General features: G+C 43.5%; 1 protein-coding gene and 1 long non-coding RNA gene across 2 annotated transcripts in view; one reads left to right on the forward strand and one right to left on the reverse strand.

Annotated features, from left to right (window-relative positions):
• Positions 1-1,095: 1,095 nt before the first annotated feature.
• LOC308592135 lies at positions 1,096-6,459 on the reverse strand. Its single transcript, XR_014010387.1, has 3 exons — positions 6,446-6,459; positions 6,254-6,342; positions 1,096-2,308 (listed from the first exon to the last, which is right to left on the reverse strand). It is a non-coding gene; the product is annotated as an uncharacterized lncRNA (long non-coding RNA).
• Positions 6,460-7,086: 627 nt separating this feature from the next.
• Positions 7,087-17,118, forward strand: part of GARRE1 (granule associated Rac and RHOG effector 1) — a 57,044-nt gene continuing 47,012 nt past the window's right edge. Inside the window, exon 1 of the mRNA XM_081203366.1 lies at positions 7,087-7,225. The gene's annotated coding sequence lies outside the window, so the exon portion shown is untranslated. The remainder of the gene's footprint in view (positions 7,226-17,118) is intronic.

Below are 17,118 nucleotides of genomic sequence, written 5' to 3' on the forward strand. Positions count from 1 at the left end.
TTCCAGTTCTATCAACCAGGTGTTTATGCTGTTGTTTGGTGGAAAGGAAATAAGAGGCACTCATTTTTCGGTGGAACCTCAGGCCATATATCAATAGAGGAGTAACTAGCACCCAGGGCCAAATCCAGCCCCTACTTGCCATTCCAGAGATATATGGAGAGGGGCCTGCCTATGGCCATGGCTAGCAGCCCTGTTTGGAGAGTGATGTGGGTTTCTAGGCTGCCAGCCATCACTGCCTCCTCAAACATTTTCCTACAGTAAAGCTGACCAGGACAATACTTGATGAATAGTTTGTTATTCATACCCCTAGGGATACAAGTGTGGGTCAGCAGTTTCATCTAGCAACAAATAACTTTAAACCACTTCTCTGAAAAAGAAAAAGGGCTTTAGCTGACCAGGATAGCAGAACAATGGCACACTTCCTGCCCTGATGGCTGGAAAAGATTATTTCTGACATTTACTTTTAACAGACCAGCTGGCTTGTGCAGCAGCATTGTCAAACAGCATTGTTCAGCGATAGCAAGTTAGGCATCCATTCATGAGATTGAGAACTCCCAAACTGCAAGAAAGAAATCACTCCCAAAGCATCCACCCCCAGAGGAAGCTGTCTGCTGCCTCCCTGCGTGATTATGCTGCCCTGGGCTTGCACCTATCTGCTGGTGGTAGGTGATTCTGCCACATCTCCATAATGGATCCTGCTCTTAGCTACTGGAAGTTTGGGAAGCACTGTGTTGGAAGGATGAGTCCACAAAAGTATAATATGTACAACTGCTTCACACCCCTTTGTAAGTATTATCTCAACATTGCATCTTATCATCTAGTTACTAACATACGACTGTTTTTCCTTTTTCTATATAATGTAACAGAATATCCAAGTACATTTTTGGCACGGTCTATTGGGAACATCCTGGTGCAGGACCAGGCTTGAAGCCAGTTTAAAAGTTCGGGGGCGGGGGAAGGGATGGACAAAAAGTAATGGAGCTGTTTAAGGGGACAGATAATAATAATAATAATAATAATAATAATAATAATAATAATAATAATAATAATAATAATAATAATAATAATAATAATTGTACCCTGTCCATCTGGCTGGGTTTTCCCAGCCACTCTGGGCGGCTTCCAACAAAGATTAAAAACACATCAAAATCTGGCAGGTCCTTTTAAAGACAAAACTGTGAAATGCTTTTAATTAACTCTTATTTTTGGAGTTGTCCTGCAACTTAGGCACATTCAAACATTTTCACTAAGCAACTTCAACAATTCTTAATTATCTTGCCAACAATTAACACAAAAAAGGTTGTTAAAAAATCAGGAATAACTCTATATCTTCAATGCCTTGTTTGTCCCTAGTCTCATCAACCAACAACACAACACAAGTACTTTAAACCATTTGCTCCAGGAAAAAAATCTACAGTACAACTGTTTGAGTCGAGCTGTGGATTTCATTTTGGATTTCAGGGCTAGTATATTTAGCACTTGCAGGAATAGTCTTCACAATTTGTTGCAATTTTAAAAATATTTTCTCATAGAAAATTCAGCTAACCACCTGCATCTACTCCTAATTGTTCACACTCTGAATCGCCCCTGAAAGGCAACTGATTGACCACTACAAACTGATTTACTCCAGCAATACATTTCACATAGTATCTGTTATTTTCCACCACTTGGCTACACATTTTTTCCTCTGAATAGTTTCTCCTGTTGATCCTCGCTTTTCTTGCTCCGGAAAATTATCCATTGCACTTTTATGGGCAATTTACTATGTGTGCCTGGAAAACATTTGCCTGCTCCCCTTCAGAGTCTCCTGCATTTACAAATGCTGAGTCAGAGTTTGCAACAGGATTTTTTTTCTCTAATGAAGAAGTAACATCTCTACTAACTGAGTACTTCAGCCACTCCTCTAAGATTTAAGACAGGAACACTGGAACTTCCATGTATGGCCAAACATTGTAGACCCCTGGGTATGATGAAATTTGAGGCTGTGCAGGTTTAGAGTTACCTAAATCTGTTGGTGCAAGTTAGTTGAATTTATTGCTGACTTCTCAGTGGTACATTCTCCTTCCAAAACAGCAGTCTACTGATAGTAGACAAAGGGTTAGATCCAATGTTCTCTTCATCAGGGAAGGATGGTGCCACCACCTTGCCTTGCACAGAAGAGTTGCTGTTCTGGATTTACTTCCAGCAAACAATCTTATGATGAATGTTTGCTTTGAAGTTACAATGGTAATAATGGTGGTGATGAATTGCGGACCTGCATTTCCTCCAGCCAGGGGAAAATATAGCTTCACATCCTTTGCACCCCCACCTGACAAGACATAAAAAATACACCCCTCAGCCCAGCAAGCAGAAACTCCCAGAATCCCACCTCCTTGAAGAATAATAGCTCTTGAATGGATATCATAGTCATATAGCAGGTGTTTGTTTGCCAACTCATTTATCAGGCAGGGAAATTCTGCCTACCTTCCAAGTCCCTCAACAGTGATTTTAGATACTTAAAAACAAATTGACCTGGCTTGTCAAAATTCATTCCATTTTAAGTTCTGCCTCCTGGCCCTTCTCACGTGATGTTTTCATACTAGGCAGATTCCATTGCCAACCCACTCCAAAATTAGCATTTGTGCCCTTGAGAAGTAAAACAAAGGATTTCCTCTTTGTTTTTAATCTTTCTGTAACAAATTTAATTATTTGTTTTAAAAAAGGACATTTGGGGGGTCACCCCCCGCCCCCAGCTACAGGCCTATGCAGGACCCAATGAGTATTTTGCTGGGCTCATCACAAATTCACAATCTGGGCCTCACCTCATTCCACACGAACACATGTTAAGAAATGAAGGAATGTGCATGTTTTATTTCTGAAATGGCATGGCCAGTCCTCTCTCCAACTTTAAAGGCCAAAGCAGAGCACTTCTAGTGCTCAATTGATTTCAGTGCGAGAAAGAATAGCCCAAGCTTAGGCATGTTTACTTGAGCTTAATGAGGCTCATCCCAGGTAAGTGTGCAGAGAAGATAGGAGTCAGAAACATATATGTAAGTCTTTAATTGAAATCAGTGTGTTTTCTGATCCTATGCAGAGTTAGGTGTGTGCCACGGGGGTGAGGTGGGAGATGATTTTTTTTTGTTATATAAAGATGGGATCCAGTTTCTGCAGGTTAGGTAGGCTAAACACTAAGACTCTCTAGGCAATTGGGCTTCTCTTGACTAGGGCAGCAGCTAAATTTATACCTCATCTCTGCCAATATAACGACTACCACGTATCTCTTTACTTCTGCTCTCTGCTGCATAGGGGACTTGCTTTCCCAAACAACTCTGGCTTTTATTTTTAAATGGGGGAAACAGACACAATTTGCTTTTTGTCCCAACAGCCCTGGGTGCAATCTGCAATCTGTTTTGCATATTAAGGAGCAGAGTATAAGGAAGCGAGTTTCAAAAGTGGAAATAGCTTCTCTCACTGTGAGAAGAGGGATATCTGTGAGCCACCTAAAATTCCGTCAGGGAAAAAGGCAGGGTATAAATAAAAATATAATAATAATACAAAAGAAAGAAGCATGCAAAAAATGTGGAATGCCGCATGGTCCTAAACCGTTGAGCATGGGGGGGGGGGGAGCTGTTTTAACTATAGGAATAATTTTGCAATGTGTTACCAAGCCAGAGAAAGAAAGTAAAATCAGGTGCACACTGTTGAAGGTATTTCAGATGAGTTTTATGTTAATGTAGCAAAAGCAAGAAAGACTAGTGAAAGCGACTGGATTCTCTCTATGCAGGTGAATGAGATATCCATCTCATTTAAACTGAACACTGGTGCTCATGTGAATCTTTTATCTGGAAAGGATTATCAAGGTCTGTCAAGGCCAAAACTGAAACCAGCAAATAACAAGTTACTGGTTATTGTAGAACAAACATTGAGGTGTTCTACCAGAAAGATAAAATCTCCAGAACGACTTATAGAGAGATGTGCTAAAATGTAGAGTGTAAAATGTATAGTGTAATTCATTAGTCAAGATCACTTAAGTTCCATAGTAGATACATCTGTGTCTATGCAATTCATGCAGCAGAATCAACATATATGTCTATAGTAATAATCTTATGGGTTTTTTAAAAAAATCATTTCATTTTTTGTTCACATTTTATAACTTATTCAAGGTTAAAGGCTTGGCAATCTGAGGACTTACCTCTGGAGTCACAGGACCCTGGGCCGTCCCTTAGGCCTTGAGTTTCAGTTCCAGCAGAAGGTCTTGGAGACTACTCTGAATAAAGCTTGTTTTATAAAAACTACTCCTAATTCTTTATATCTGTCGTTGACCTAGAAACATTACACAGGTGATGACCCAAGGACCCTGAATTAGAAGGGAAAGGGCATATGCAGGAGGGGACAGGAAGGTGGGCTGGTTCCAGAAGCCCTGCTACCCAAAGAACCTGTGGGACCAGTTAATTCCCTGAGTATTGTTTCCCCAGTGCAAAAATATTTCAGCCTCCCAGGATGCTGTGTAAAGCAACTGAACTTAAGGCAGAAACCCTTGAACAAAAAGAGACTGCACCTTGAAACTGCTGCAGATTCAGTGCCACCACTTGTGAACTGAATCAACACAAAGTTTTGTTTTTTAATTGTACTAGCTGTTCATTGACACCAATGTCAATGAAATGACATTGGCACCAAAATGCCAAAAAGAAGTCTGTTATCAAGAGGAACTGTTGCTTTGCATGTGTGAATAGCCACTGTCAATAACGTGATTCTCAACATTTCAAATACTTCCTTCTTCCTGTCAACAACACCCACATCATATATATATGAGGCAGAGCTTATGCCATAATAAATGCAATAGGCATCCTAACCACTTAACTGGGAATAAGTCCCATTGAATGCAATAAGACTAACTTCTGAGTAGGCATGGTTAGGACCACACTTTTTAGTTGCCACAAGACCCGCTTGGGGCTGCAATCGCTTATCATGGCTACACCTCTGGAAGATGAGTAATGATAATATTCACTAAAGATGTTCTGAGCTCTCAAATGGAAGAGTGGGATGCAAGCCGAATCAATAAATCATAATCGTCTGGGTGTGGGAGTTGTCACATTTAATCTGTTTTAATGTTTATATTACATGTTTTTAATGAATAACTACTGTGGAACAGGGTTACTAATGTAAACACAATAAAACGGTGGTTGGCAATAATAATAACCTTATGCCTGAGTAAATGTGTTGTGCAGCCTTATCTGAGAGTAAGCCCTATGCCAGTGTTTCCCAACCGGTGTTCCGCGGCACACTAGTGTGCCGCGAGACGTTGCCTGGTGTGCCGCGGGAAAAATTAAAAAATTCGAAAGATAGCTTCATATCCGGAGAGGCGGCCTTCAGGCGAATTTAGTTTTAATTTTCCTTCTCCCACTTAATGCCCCACGCTCGCCCGAGCAGCTTGCAGTCCTCGGTAACCATGGCGACCCGAGGGAGGGGAGGGAACAGGGAAGTCGAGGGTGGCGGCGAGCCGCGATGACGTCAGTGGGCCGCGCCGCCTCGCCCTGGCACGGTGTGAGAGCCCCGGCTAGTGGCGCAAGCTTCGGAATAAGTGGGATCCGCATGCGCGAGACTGAGATCGCGGGTAAGGAGCTCAGCCCTGGGCAGAAGGAAGCGGGGCCGCGCATGCGGGCCACATCCCCACAGAGAGCGAGCCTCCCCCGGCCCACCACTCCGGGCAGGTCCACTCGCATGAGGGGGCGGTGATGGCGACGGCCGGCAGCTTGCCTGCAATGCCATCCCTCGAGCAGGCGAGGAGCCCGGAGGCTACCAGATGCGAGTCCTCTTTCCCACCCTGCTCGGGAGTCCAGAGCACTTGGTCGCATTCAGGATCTAGAGTGGGGAAGCGGGGCTTGTGTCTGGGCTGGACACATTGGGCTGCCTGTGCCACTCGACCTGCGGGGAGAAATCAGGGTGGGAGTCACGACCGTGAGGCAGGGCTGCCAAGTGTGGCAGAAGAGGACACGGCCGTCGCACCTGTCCTTAGGTAGGAGCTTCTTCCGTGTTGACCTGCTGCCCTAAAGTCTTGGCTTTTTTCTTGGCTTTTTGGCGGTTGGCACAGAAGGAAGGCAAGGGGGAGGGGGAAAAATTGAAACTTACACTTTCGTGCGTCCCTCCCGGCGTGACGCTGCACGCTGACGTCACGGGGCTGTAATGGTGGTGTGCCTCGAGATTTTTTTCATGAAACAAGTGTGCCTTTGCCCAAAAAAGGTTGGGAAACACTGCCCTATGCAATAGGACTTACCCTTCTGAGCAGACACAGTTAGGCCGGCACCTTTAAAATGTCACACCACTTGTTGTTTTCAGCTGCAAGAACGTAACGCGGCCACGCCTCTGGAAGGTAATAATAACAATAGCCTTATGCCTGAATAAATGTGTTAGGCATCCTACCCCATTAACCCGGGAGTAAGCCCCGCTGAAATGCAGTAAGACTTACTCCTGAGTATGTATGCTTAAAGGTAAAGGTACCCCTGCCCGTAAGGGCCAGTTGTGACCGACTCTGGAGTTGCGTGCTCATCTCGCTTAAGAGGCCGGGGGCCAGCGCTGTCCGAAGACACTTCCGGGTCACGTGGCCAGCGTGACAAAGCTGCTCTGGCGAGCCTGCACCAGCGTAGCGCACGGAAACGCCGTTTACTTTCCCGCTATAAAGCGGTACCTATTTATCTACTTGCACTTAGGGGTGCTTTCGAACTGCTAGGTGGGCAGGAGTGCTAGGTGGGCTAGGTGCTAGGTGTATGCTTAGGACCGCGCTTTTAACTTGACACAAGACTCGCTGTTCTTTGCCTCAAGAGATAAGCATGGCGACACCTCCGGAAGATGAATACCTAATTAAAATAAAATAAAAAATACTTGTTACTAATGAATAATGCAGCACTAATACTACTATTAAACAAGACTACGTACCAGGGCTAATAAATAATGCAGCGCTGCTCGGCCCCTCCCCCCGCATTCCTCCTCTAGGCCCCGCCCCCGAGCCTGTCATTCCCCGCCCAAGCCCCTCCCCCTCGGCGCCCGGCTGAGGAGCCGCCGCCACCGCCGCTCCTGCTGTTGGCGTTTCCGGACTGCCGCCGCCTCCAACCGCCTGCTGCTGCCGCCACCGCCGTCGACGACGCTCCCCGAGCGAAGCGTAGCCCGGCCGGGGCGGGGGAAGGGGCTGCTGCTCGCGGCCGGCTCTCGTCGCTCGGCCTGGGGGAGGCTTGTCAGCCGCGGCGGGCAGGTGAGCGGACCGAGCGGGCAGCCTCCGCCTTCCTCCGGGCCTGGAGCTGCCTCACGGAGGCCGGGCGGGAGGGCGACGTCGTCGTGAGGGAATGAGGGGAGGCCGGGGTGCGGTGTGGGGGGGGGGGAGAGGCGCACGAACCACGCTGCCCCCTGTGAGGGGGAAAAAGGGGAGACGCGCGGCAAAAAGGCCCCGTGTTTGTCGGGGGGGCGGGTGTTTCCCTCTTCGAGGGGGGGCAGTGGCTGAGGAGAGGGGGCTGCAGCAGGAGGAGGAGGAAGCGAATGGGGAGGTGGGGAAACCTTTAGTCAGTCCCTGGGAGGGGGCGCTGTGGGAGCCTAGACCCCCACACCTTTCTCTCTCTCCCCCTCGCTTTGGGGGGCTTCAGAGACAGGAGAAAGCTCTGCATTCCGTGCGGGGGGGCAAGGGGGTGTCGACGAGTTTCTGGAGCGACCCTCCCACCCCCGCGGTCTCCCGTCCCTTTTCCTCTTATTTATTTATTTTAAGGTGGGCTAATTCCGAGCGGGACTGCGCCTGCGCGAATTCCAATGCATCTTCCTGTGCAGAATAAGTGACCCAGCCCTGCGAAGAAGGCTCCTCTCTGGGCAGCAGCTCTCTCTAGGAGGGAGAAAAGCCAGTGCGTGTGAGGGCAGGCCGGCAGGCTGGATACTAGTGTGCCAGGCCCTCGGAGAGAGAGGGAGGGGGGGGAGGCCTGCTCTAATCTCTCTCTCGCTCCCTGGAGCCAGCCTCCCAGAGCAAAACATGACACCGTCACAGGCCAAGAAAAGGGCCCCGGGATTCCTGGCTTGGGTGAGGACACCCTCTTCTCTGCCTTACAAGCGCTCTCCCTCTATTTCTCCCTGGCGCTTGTGATCATTTTTCGAAAACTAGGAACTGGAAATGTTAGCCTGCAAACCCCTTTTTGTCCAACGTTGGCAGGAGCCTCCTCACCCCCGCCCCCTGCACTTTTAAAGTTGACATGCATTGCAAAGTGTTGTCTAATCCCTTGGTCTTCAGCTGGTTGGCAGGGTTGCAGCCTGACCCTTGCTGCATTGCCACATTACAGATGGTAAAATAAACAAACGCCCCAATGCATGTTTAGCCTAAAGGAGGGTTTGGGGTCTTAAAAGGTTGGGAAGACTGAACCTATGTTGGTAGTTTTGGAACTACTTCTGAATCTGTGGGTTTTAGCAATTCTAGGGTGATCTTATTTAGGTATGATGTAGGGATATCTCTTTAATTGGTTGGTGTGGGGATGGTGCTGATTGTAATACTGCTGGGTGGTTTTGGCTTATTCTAAAGCTGGGGACATCCCTGAAGGTTTTGTTTATTGTAGCATCTTATCAATGCCTGGTAAACTGTCTTCAGCTGTGATTTCCTCACTAACACAATCCCTTGGTGAATGATTTGTTGTTTGAGGTACAAGGGTGAAGTATATGTTTTATTAGAATGGTAAAAGCTTCTTTTACCTAATCACAAAAATATGAACCAATAAAGCTGCTTTGTTGACATTAAAGTTTTTAAAAGTTCTCTTTAGAGAGAGAACCATATTAGTAACAGCTTTTTAGAATGTGATTGAATTTTCATTAATTTCCTTCAAGTATACCAATAAGCGAAATGTAGTTCAGACTACTTTTAGCAAAATTTGTGTTCTTGAACATTAAGAAGCCACTTAACATAGTAATTATTGCCATTAAACTGGAAGGCTATCACTGTAGAGTTCTGAATGGTATACTCCATAGTTGTAAAATATGTACGGTAATCTCACTTTGTTCTTTATTGAATAAAAGTACTGAAATGCACATGACATCAGATTCTGCAGCTTGCAAACCTAACATATTACTGAGTACTCCCCCTCCCTCACTTGTGAGGGGCTTTAATTTCTTTCTTTGTGTTAATGCATTTTCAATTTTAAAAATTGTCTATAATACAAAATTCTATAGAGTCATGGTTGTGAATTTGCTTCCCCATATCATTTTTGTAGTGCTTCTAAAGTCATTGGTTTCTGATAACATACTAAGTATTCTGCTTTTCCAGATGGATAGTCTCCACACTGTATCTTACAATAACCAAAGTGTTATGCAAATGAATAATGCTAATTTAAAGAAGTGTGGAAACAGATTGTAAATATATACTTGTTTGGCAGATAAGGAATGCTCTTGGAACAGTTTTAAGAAATGAATGGTAGCAGTTCAACAGATTATAATGGCAGTAGAGCAAGTGGCTGTTGAGTTTAGCTCTAAGGAATTAGTATTTTTTTCTATAATGGGATCTGGTTCTTACATTAGCTTCTAAATGAGGCATTGTATGTTTATAGTTGCAGACTAGGCACTTGGAAGCAAGTCTCATAAGTCTTGAGGCATACTTTTGAGTAAATGAGCATAGGGATAGGTTTCACATGGGACTATTTTTCCTTGCTCTTCCCCCTCACAACTGAGAGGGAAAGGGAAGCAAAACAGACCAATGGCATTGCTTTTCTTTTCTTCAAGAACCCCCCATGCAGTTATTTGAAGGTAATGAGCATTGAACATTGGAGGAAGTTTTTGTACTGAAGGAGCTCAAGTACTTTTATATGTAGTAATAATTGGGCATCTAGTCCAAGAAAATCTTTGTACAGTTGGTAAAAATTTAAAGTTGTACCATATGCTTGTAATGAGAGAAACCCCTGTCTTCTGTAATGGGGTAATTTTATGATAGTTGGATCTTGATTCTAGATTCTAATTACAAAAGCTGCCACAAAGTTTACCATAAGCCTTTATTGCATGTTGCATGACATTGTGGTTCACTTCTAAAAGTACGCTGGGGTTAGTTCTTAATGCAGTTGGTCTAGTTAGGCAAACTCGCTGCTAGAAAATGGCAAGAGTGAGGCCAAAGGAAGTAATCCCAACTTGATGTAAAGATAGATTAGCATTCAAGATAGTTGTATCAAGGAGATCATGGTTCAAATTCTAGTGGATTTAGGAGGCATCACTGGGTACAGGTGAGTTCACCCTTTGACTGCTGTGCCCTATCTGCCCTATCTGTTCCTCCTCCTCAGTTAGGGGATTTGTTAGGTGTGGCCCCCCCCGCCCCCGTGAGGTGTGCATCCCATCAAAAGTGTGTGCTGTAGCTTACAGAGAGGAGTATGTATGTGATGGAGGTGTCTGGGTTCACAGCTATAGACAGTGATCTTAATTAAGGTTTTCATTAATCCCACACACAGGTATACTAGGAAACAATTCATGGGTCTATATTGCCTCTGGCATGATTTCAGATTGAAGCTTTTCCTCTTTAGAGATTGTTACAAGAATCCATTTCAGCCTGCTGAGTGAGAATGCATCATCTGGGCAGAATGGTTGGCTGTTGTGATTGAGAACTGTGTGTGACACGTGTGACTGTGTGTGTGTGTGTGTAGTGAAACCAGGTACCGATGTCTTCATAAGATCGAACCCCTTCTCTTCCTTTTGTATCTGTGTGCTCAGAGGTTCATTTGGGAGGAATTGTACATGGACTTAATATAGAGCTGATACCTGGGCACTGCATCGACAGTTTCTCTGAGCTCCAAATGTTAAATGTCAGAAATTGTCCAGATGACATAATCTCCCCCTGCCCTCATAGTGTGAATACAGATGCATATAGTAGGAACCATTGTGACCTTTTCTTTCCATTGTATACCTCATTAGCATGATTCATACTTTCGTCTCCTTCAGTGTACATACAGCTGCAACATGAATCAGTTATTCCTCTATTAACTATATATATATAAATCCCTGTAGGAGCTGCTCATATAGTCATTCCCCTAAGCATTTTACTTCATTAATTCCAATGGGTGGGCTACAAGTGGTAGCCAATGGTTTATTCCTGGCTTACCACTTACGATAAACAACTCCTGATTTGTTGATCCCTGTCCTGAAAAAGAAACTGCTTTGACATGCTCAATATTTGCATCTGCATTTTGTCTTTATGTGACTGGCTGAATATATGTGGTTTACGTATTGTGTAATACCAACATATTCAAGTTCTTACAGATGCAGGATTTTTCTTTTATTGGCTCTCATTTCTGCCTGTTTTGTTCATATGAGGAATGGTACCTAGGCAAGTCTAGTTTAAAGTAAGTGCAGATGCCCCAGAACTGCTGTTAGATTTGATGCAGCTTAGGCAGGAAATGTTTCCCACTGGTTTGCAATCCCTTTATAAAATAATTGTATTTCACGGGCTTTCAGCTCAGCACTTGTGGGTACCATAGTGCCAAGAAGGCCACCCTTGCAGTCCACGAGGCAATCTGAAGCATTGATCCAGACATTCACTGGGCCCACCAACCACATGGAGCTGACAGTGGATGCTTCCTTACATGGAAGGCCTGTTTAAAAAAATCTGGTGGGGGAAGAGGAGTGAGTGACCTTGCCTGCCAGCCACATGTTGGTGGGCACTTCTTTTGTTCCATGCAGAGGCAAAAAAATCCCTAACTAAACAAAAATTGGTGTGTGGGGGGGAAAGGAGGGTACATCAGGAATAGTCTTGTTCACTCAAGTTAGTGTGCTGTTGCTGGCCAGCCTCATTTCACTGGTGGCTGGCACTTCCTTTTCCCATTGGAGGGACTCCTTTAAAACAAGTGCCAGGTGGGGGAAGAACCACATTTCTTCAGTTTGCTTGAAGTTTCTGCAACCATTTTGAGCTAGGAGTGGGCACTTCCTTTCTCTCTGAGGGGCTTTTAAAAAAGTTGCACAGGAAGGGAAAGGGATGAGTGAAGAGGTCTGTTTATTGTTGCTGCCAGCCATGGGACTGGTGCCAGGCATATCCTTCACTGCATGTATGTGTGGTCTTTTTGTGTGTGTGAGAGAGAGGGTGGAGTGGAAGGTGTATATGTGTGGTTTCTGTTACATAGGATAGATTTATATGCAATGTGTTTGGATGAGGGAGAGATGCAGTTGGGCAGAGGCAAGTTGTGTGTGGCTGTGTAGATGTGAGGGTGAAATTCATGTATATCTATAGTCTGCATGTATATGGTGGGTGCAATGTGTGTGCATGAGAGTGTGGTGTGGTCACCTTGTATACTTTCTCTGGTACTGGGGAATGCTTCTTATTCTTGTTAGACAACAAATTTCTGATGTGATGGTCAAATCGGTTTGATATATCAAACTGTGATGCTTTATATTTAAATCAAGATTGAGAAGGTGGGAAATTTAAGGATGGTTAATTAACCTTTCTGGGCTTTTTAAAAGCAGTAACTTAGATTAAATAGACAGACATTCTCAAGGAGCTACACCTCGCAAGTCTAGTTGTAATTGAATTTTGTTTGCTTCCAAGACACAGATGGAGACAAACAATTATTTTAAGATTTAAAAGAGAAATTTAGATTCCATGGCATGTTGTACACTCTCTTGTCTCACTGTAACTGTCAAACAGGATTTGCAAGTTTTTGAAATGGTAAAGAAGTCTAAAAACCTGAAAAGTGATGTGTGCACACACCACAAGTAGTGATCATTCTTCCAGTCTGACTTCAACTTTGCTTTATTTATTTTTCCTTGCAGCTCAAGTTTAAAAATTCTTTTTTTCAAGTTTGATACACTACTAAGAATGTTATTTAAACAAGTAAGTTTTGTTAGAAAGATTGTATACTATAACAGAAAATAGCTTAATATTCCAAGCGGTACTGATTTTACCTTGGTTGCATTTATTGCTTACTCCAGTATATACAATCAGTACTAATGAAAATGTTTTATCCTGAACTGGCCAGTCCCATCTGTAGGGTATCAGGTTACTCAGCAAAACTATGATTTCTCATCCAACCCAGTCTCTTTTGTGCCTTTATGGAAGCAGTTGATTTTTTATTCAGATAGGTTTTTCTCATAATAGATCCACTGAAATTGATGTATTTGAGTTGCATGTCCATTAATTTCAATGAGTCTGCTCTGAGTAGATCTAATATGGAATACAACCCAGAAGGTCATAGAATCACAGGTGTCAGAGAGGGGATCTACAGAAACCACTTCTGCCAAGGGGATGCAAACTCACTGCCTCTGCTGACTGACTTGTGCTGCAAGCTATGATTATTGGGCATTAGACAGTTTATTGCATGGAGTAGCTCTGCAAGTATGTGGACAGTCACAGTATTCCAGGTTTGCTTACACCACAGGTGTGTATAAAGGCATTATGTTTTTGGCAGTTTTATTTTTGATGCCTTTTGTAGTGATCTAGAATTTGCCTTTTTTCACAGTTTCTGCATACAGGTTTGACATTTACATTGAGTTATCTACCATGACCAAAAATCTCTTTCCCAATCAATCATTCATACCCCATCTTAGGAAAAGCTAAGATTGTTATCTTCAATGTACATCACTTTACACTTGTTTGCATTGAACCTCATATGCCATTTGTTGCCCATGCACAGTTTTGGGAGGTACTCTTGGAGTTCTTTGCAACCTGTTATACTTTATACTACCCTGAATAATTTTGTACAGTATCTGTAAATTTGGCTATATCACTGCCATTCCTGGACCATTTATAACCTAGTTAAAAATCACTAGTTCTAGGGTAGGTCCTTGGGAAAGCTCCATTTACACCACTTTATTGTGAGAACTTTGTGTTTATTTATTTCTATGCTTTGCTTCATGTTCTTTAACCAGGTACCAAGCTATATCCATAACTTGTAAGTTTACTCAGGAGGCTTTCATGATGGACTTTCTTAAAAGTTTTTTGGAAGTTCAAGTATACAGTGTTGGATCACCCCAATCTATGTGCTTTTGTAGAACTCTATACACTTTAAACCACAGAGCCTAGGGCTTGCCGATCAGAAGGTTGGCTGTTGAAATCCCTGTGACAGGGTGAGCTCCCATTGCTCAGTCCCTGCTCCTGCCAACCTAGCAGTTTGAAAGAACGTCAAAGTGCAAATAGATAAATAGGTACCGCTCCGGCGGGAAGGTAAACGGTGTTTCCGTGCGCTGCTCTGGTTTGTCAGAAGTGGCTTGGTCATGCTGGCCACATGACCCGGAAGCTGTACACTGGCTCCCTTGGCCAATAAAGCAAGATAAGCGCCTCAACCCCAGAGTTGTCCGCGACTGGACCTAATAGTCAGGAGTCCCTTTACCTTTATACAGGGTTAGTGAGACAGAATTTACCTCTGCTGAACCTATGTTAATCCTTCACATTATTTTGTATGCTTAATAATCATGCTGTCCACCTATTTCCCCAGAACTAAGTTAAAATTAATTGGCCTGTCACTTTCTGGAACATCGCCCCCACCCCCAAATCATTTTTTAAAAATGGTTTTACGTTACCTGTTTCTAGCCTCCTGGTACATAAGCTGGTTGTAGTAAAAAGTTAAGTTTTGCTTTTTGTTTTGTTTTGTTTTGTTTTTAGAAGACTAGTACAGTAATTTCTTATTTAAGTTTATTAAAAACAATTGAGTGGATACAATACAATGCAGACCTGGTAATTTGTTAATTTGTAAATAAGAAAGAAAGGTCATTCTTGCAGCTTGATACTCAAATTCAGGCCTTCCCAGTAGTTCAGACATTTTCCCTGTCCCTAACTAGAATGGAAACATCAGGATAAGAAAATAAAACTTCGGTTTCTCTCTTACTTAGTAAACCTGAGTCAAACTGCACTGTTGGGTATGGTGATAAGGCAAACATGATGAGTCACAAATCCTTATCTGTGTGGGAAGGTAACATACTTGACCTCTGCTGTTTTGAAATAAAACCAGTGCTTGGTTTTGTGGTTTTAAAAAGGATTTGATCTGCTAAGTGAAACACTATGATTTGCAGATGTTGCTGTATATGAAATCTAGTCTAGCCACTAATTATTAATTTTTTTGCTGTTAAAAGAATGTTGCATTCTTGTGGTGAAGGATTGGTATGATGGAGTAAATCTGTAGTCAACACATTGGCAGTTTGGGAGGGATGCACAGAGTTTCTTCTTTGAAGACTGAGCAAAGAAAAATACTTTCCAATTTAGTTCTGGAAATGATGTGCCTTTTGCTTGAAAATACAAGGCTAGTCCAGATTTTATGGGCCACTTGGTCTCTCCTCTCTTTGGTTGTTTCGCTTCAAGGGGAGTCATGACAGAGGTTTATAAAGTTATGCGGTTGTTTTTGTCTAGTTTCACTTTTCATATTGTTTGTGGCTGTATTCCTGTACACCCTTACCTCAAAGTAAGTCCCTTGGAACTCACTGGTGCTTGCTTTTCAGTATACATGCATAGAGTTGCACTATTAGCATTGCCTAGGAAGGATGCAGCAAGTCTTGTTTTAGATTTTTGACGCCATTCAGTGATTTTACATTACATATTTTTGAAAAGTTTTTGACTTTTTGCTGTGCATTTGGACACTGCTTGAGATCTTGTAACCACAAACAAGAACTAAAATAAAGATACAAAAACCTAACAGAAACAACCCTCCCCCTGCTAACAAAATACCCCAAACACCCCAGACCTACTTTTCATCATTGGCTGCCAGTCATGATAGCTGCAGCCTTTTGGAACTGGATTCCACCAACATCCGTGCCCTCTCCCTGCATAAGAATGAGACACTGGTAGTACATACCGGTACACGCTATGTTAAGGATGGAGAACTCTTGTCCCTCCAGACGTAGATTGATGAGCACCTGTTTTGCATACAGAAGGTCCCAGGTTCAACTCAACTTCTCCAGACAGGAGTGGAAATGTCCTCTGTCTTAAAACCTGGAGAACTCCCAGCAGTCAGAGTAGATCAGGGGGTAGGCAACCACAAGCAGCCCACAAGGGTCGTTTAACTGGCCCACGAGCTGCCCCCAAACCGAGCCACCCTCTTGGTGAGTCCCTGTGTGCTGCGCTAAACCAGCGCGGGAACTTGCTTCCCCTGCGCTGGAAATTGCGTCTGTGCAGACGCCGGAAATCACGGGGGTGTGCATGATCCGGCGTACGGAAGGAACTCCGCTGGAGTGAACTAGCTCAGGTGAAGTAAACCTTGCCGACCACTGGAGTAGATTGTCTTCTGCAAGATGAACAGTGGTCTGACTTTGTATAAGACATCTTGCTATGTTCTGTGTTTCAAACTATCAAGCTGTGCCATAGATAGAACAGGAAGTGTGTGTGTGCATGTGCAGTTTTGCGTCCCTAACCAATTACTTAAAATGGGGCACATTTGTGCTAAAATGGTAGCATGCTTCCATTTTGACCTGAAATAGGAAAGCATGGTTCACATGAGTTGTTCCCAGTTCTTTGCACAGTGGAATCCTGTGGGGTGAACAGGAGAAAGTGGGGTGGTCCCTTCTGAGCAATGGATTATTTTTATTTTGCTTATTAACATTCCCACAGGGCTGTATGTGTTTGATCCTGTGCCAGCACATTTCAGAGTTGCACAATAAATTGCTTAGAATATTATGTGATGCAAATAGTGATGGTTTTACTGGATTCTCCTCCTTTGTAAGAAGAAAGCACACAACTTTTACTCATTTCCAGTAGTTGTGTATTGTAAGCATTAGCTACATACTGGTACTTTCATTTTGTTGGAACTGGAGAATGGATACTTGCCAGAAAATGACGGCTAGATTATTCAAAATGTAGACATGGGAATGTAGACTTTAATAAAGTGTCCATATTTGCAACAGAGTCCAGAGAGATGAAAGAGGATATTGTAGGTTGGATTATATTTTGTCAAGCCAAATCCAGTTTTCTCAACCCATACCAGGAAAATGACTGCTTTTCAGTTATCTCAATTTCTTAAGCATTTGTTGTATTAACTTCCCTTTGAGCACATGTATGTATATAGCTATGTGTGGTTTCAGTTTCGACACTGGCACAAGCCATGCAGTCAGTGTTCTTTCTACACCTGTGATTTCCATGCTGTTAGTAACTGATATTTCAAACAGACCAAGCTCTTAGGGGCTTTTGTTTGCTACTATTTTGACCTATTGTCTATGCTGGCCAGAGGTTCATGA

Source organism: Podarcis bocagei (genome assembly GCF_964188305.1).
Source record: "Podarcis bocagei genome assembly, chromosome: 7".
In the NCBI taxonomy this organism is placed as follows: Eukaryota; Metazoa; Chordata; class Lepidosauria; order Squamata; family Lacertidae; genus Podarcis; species Podarcis bocagei.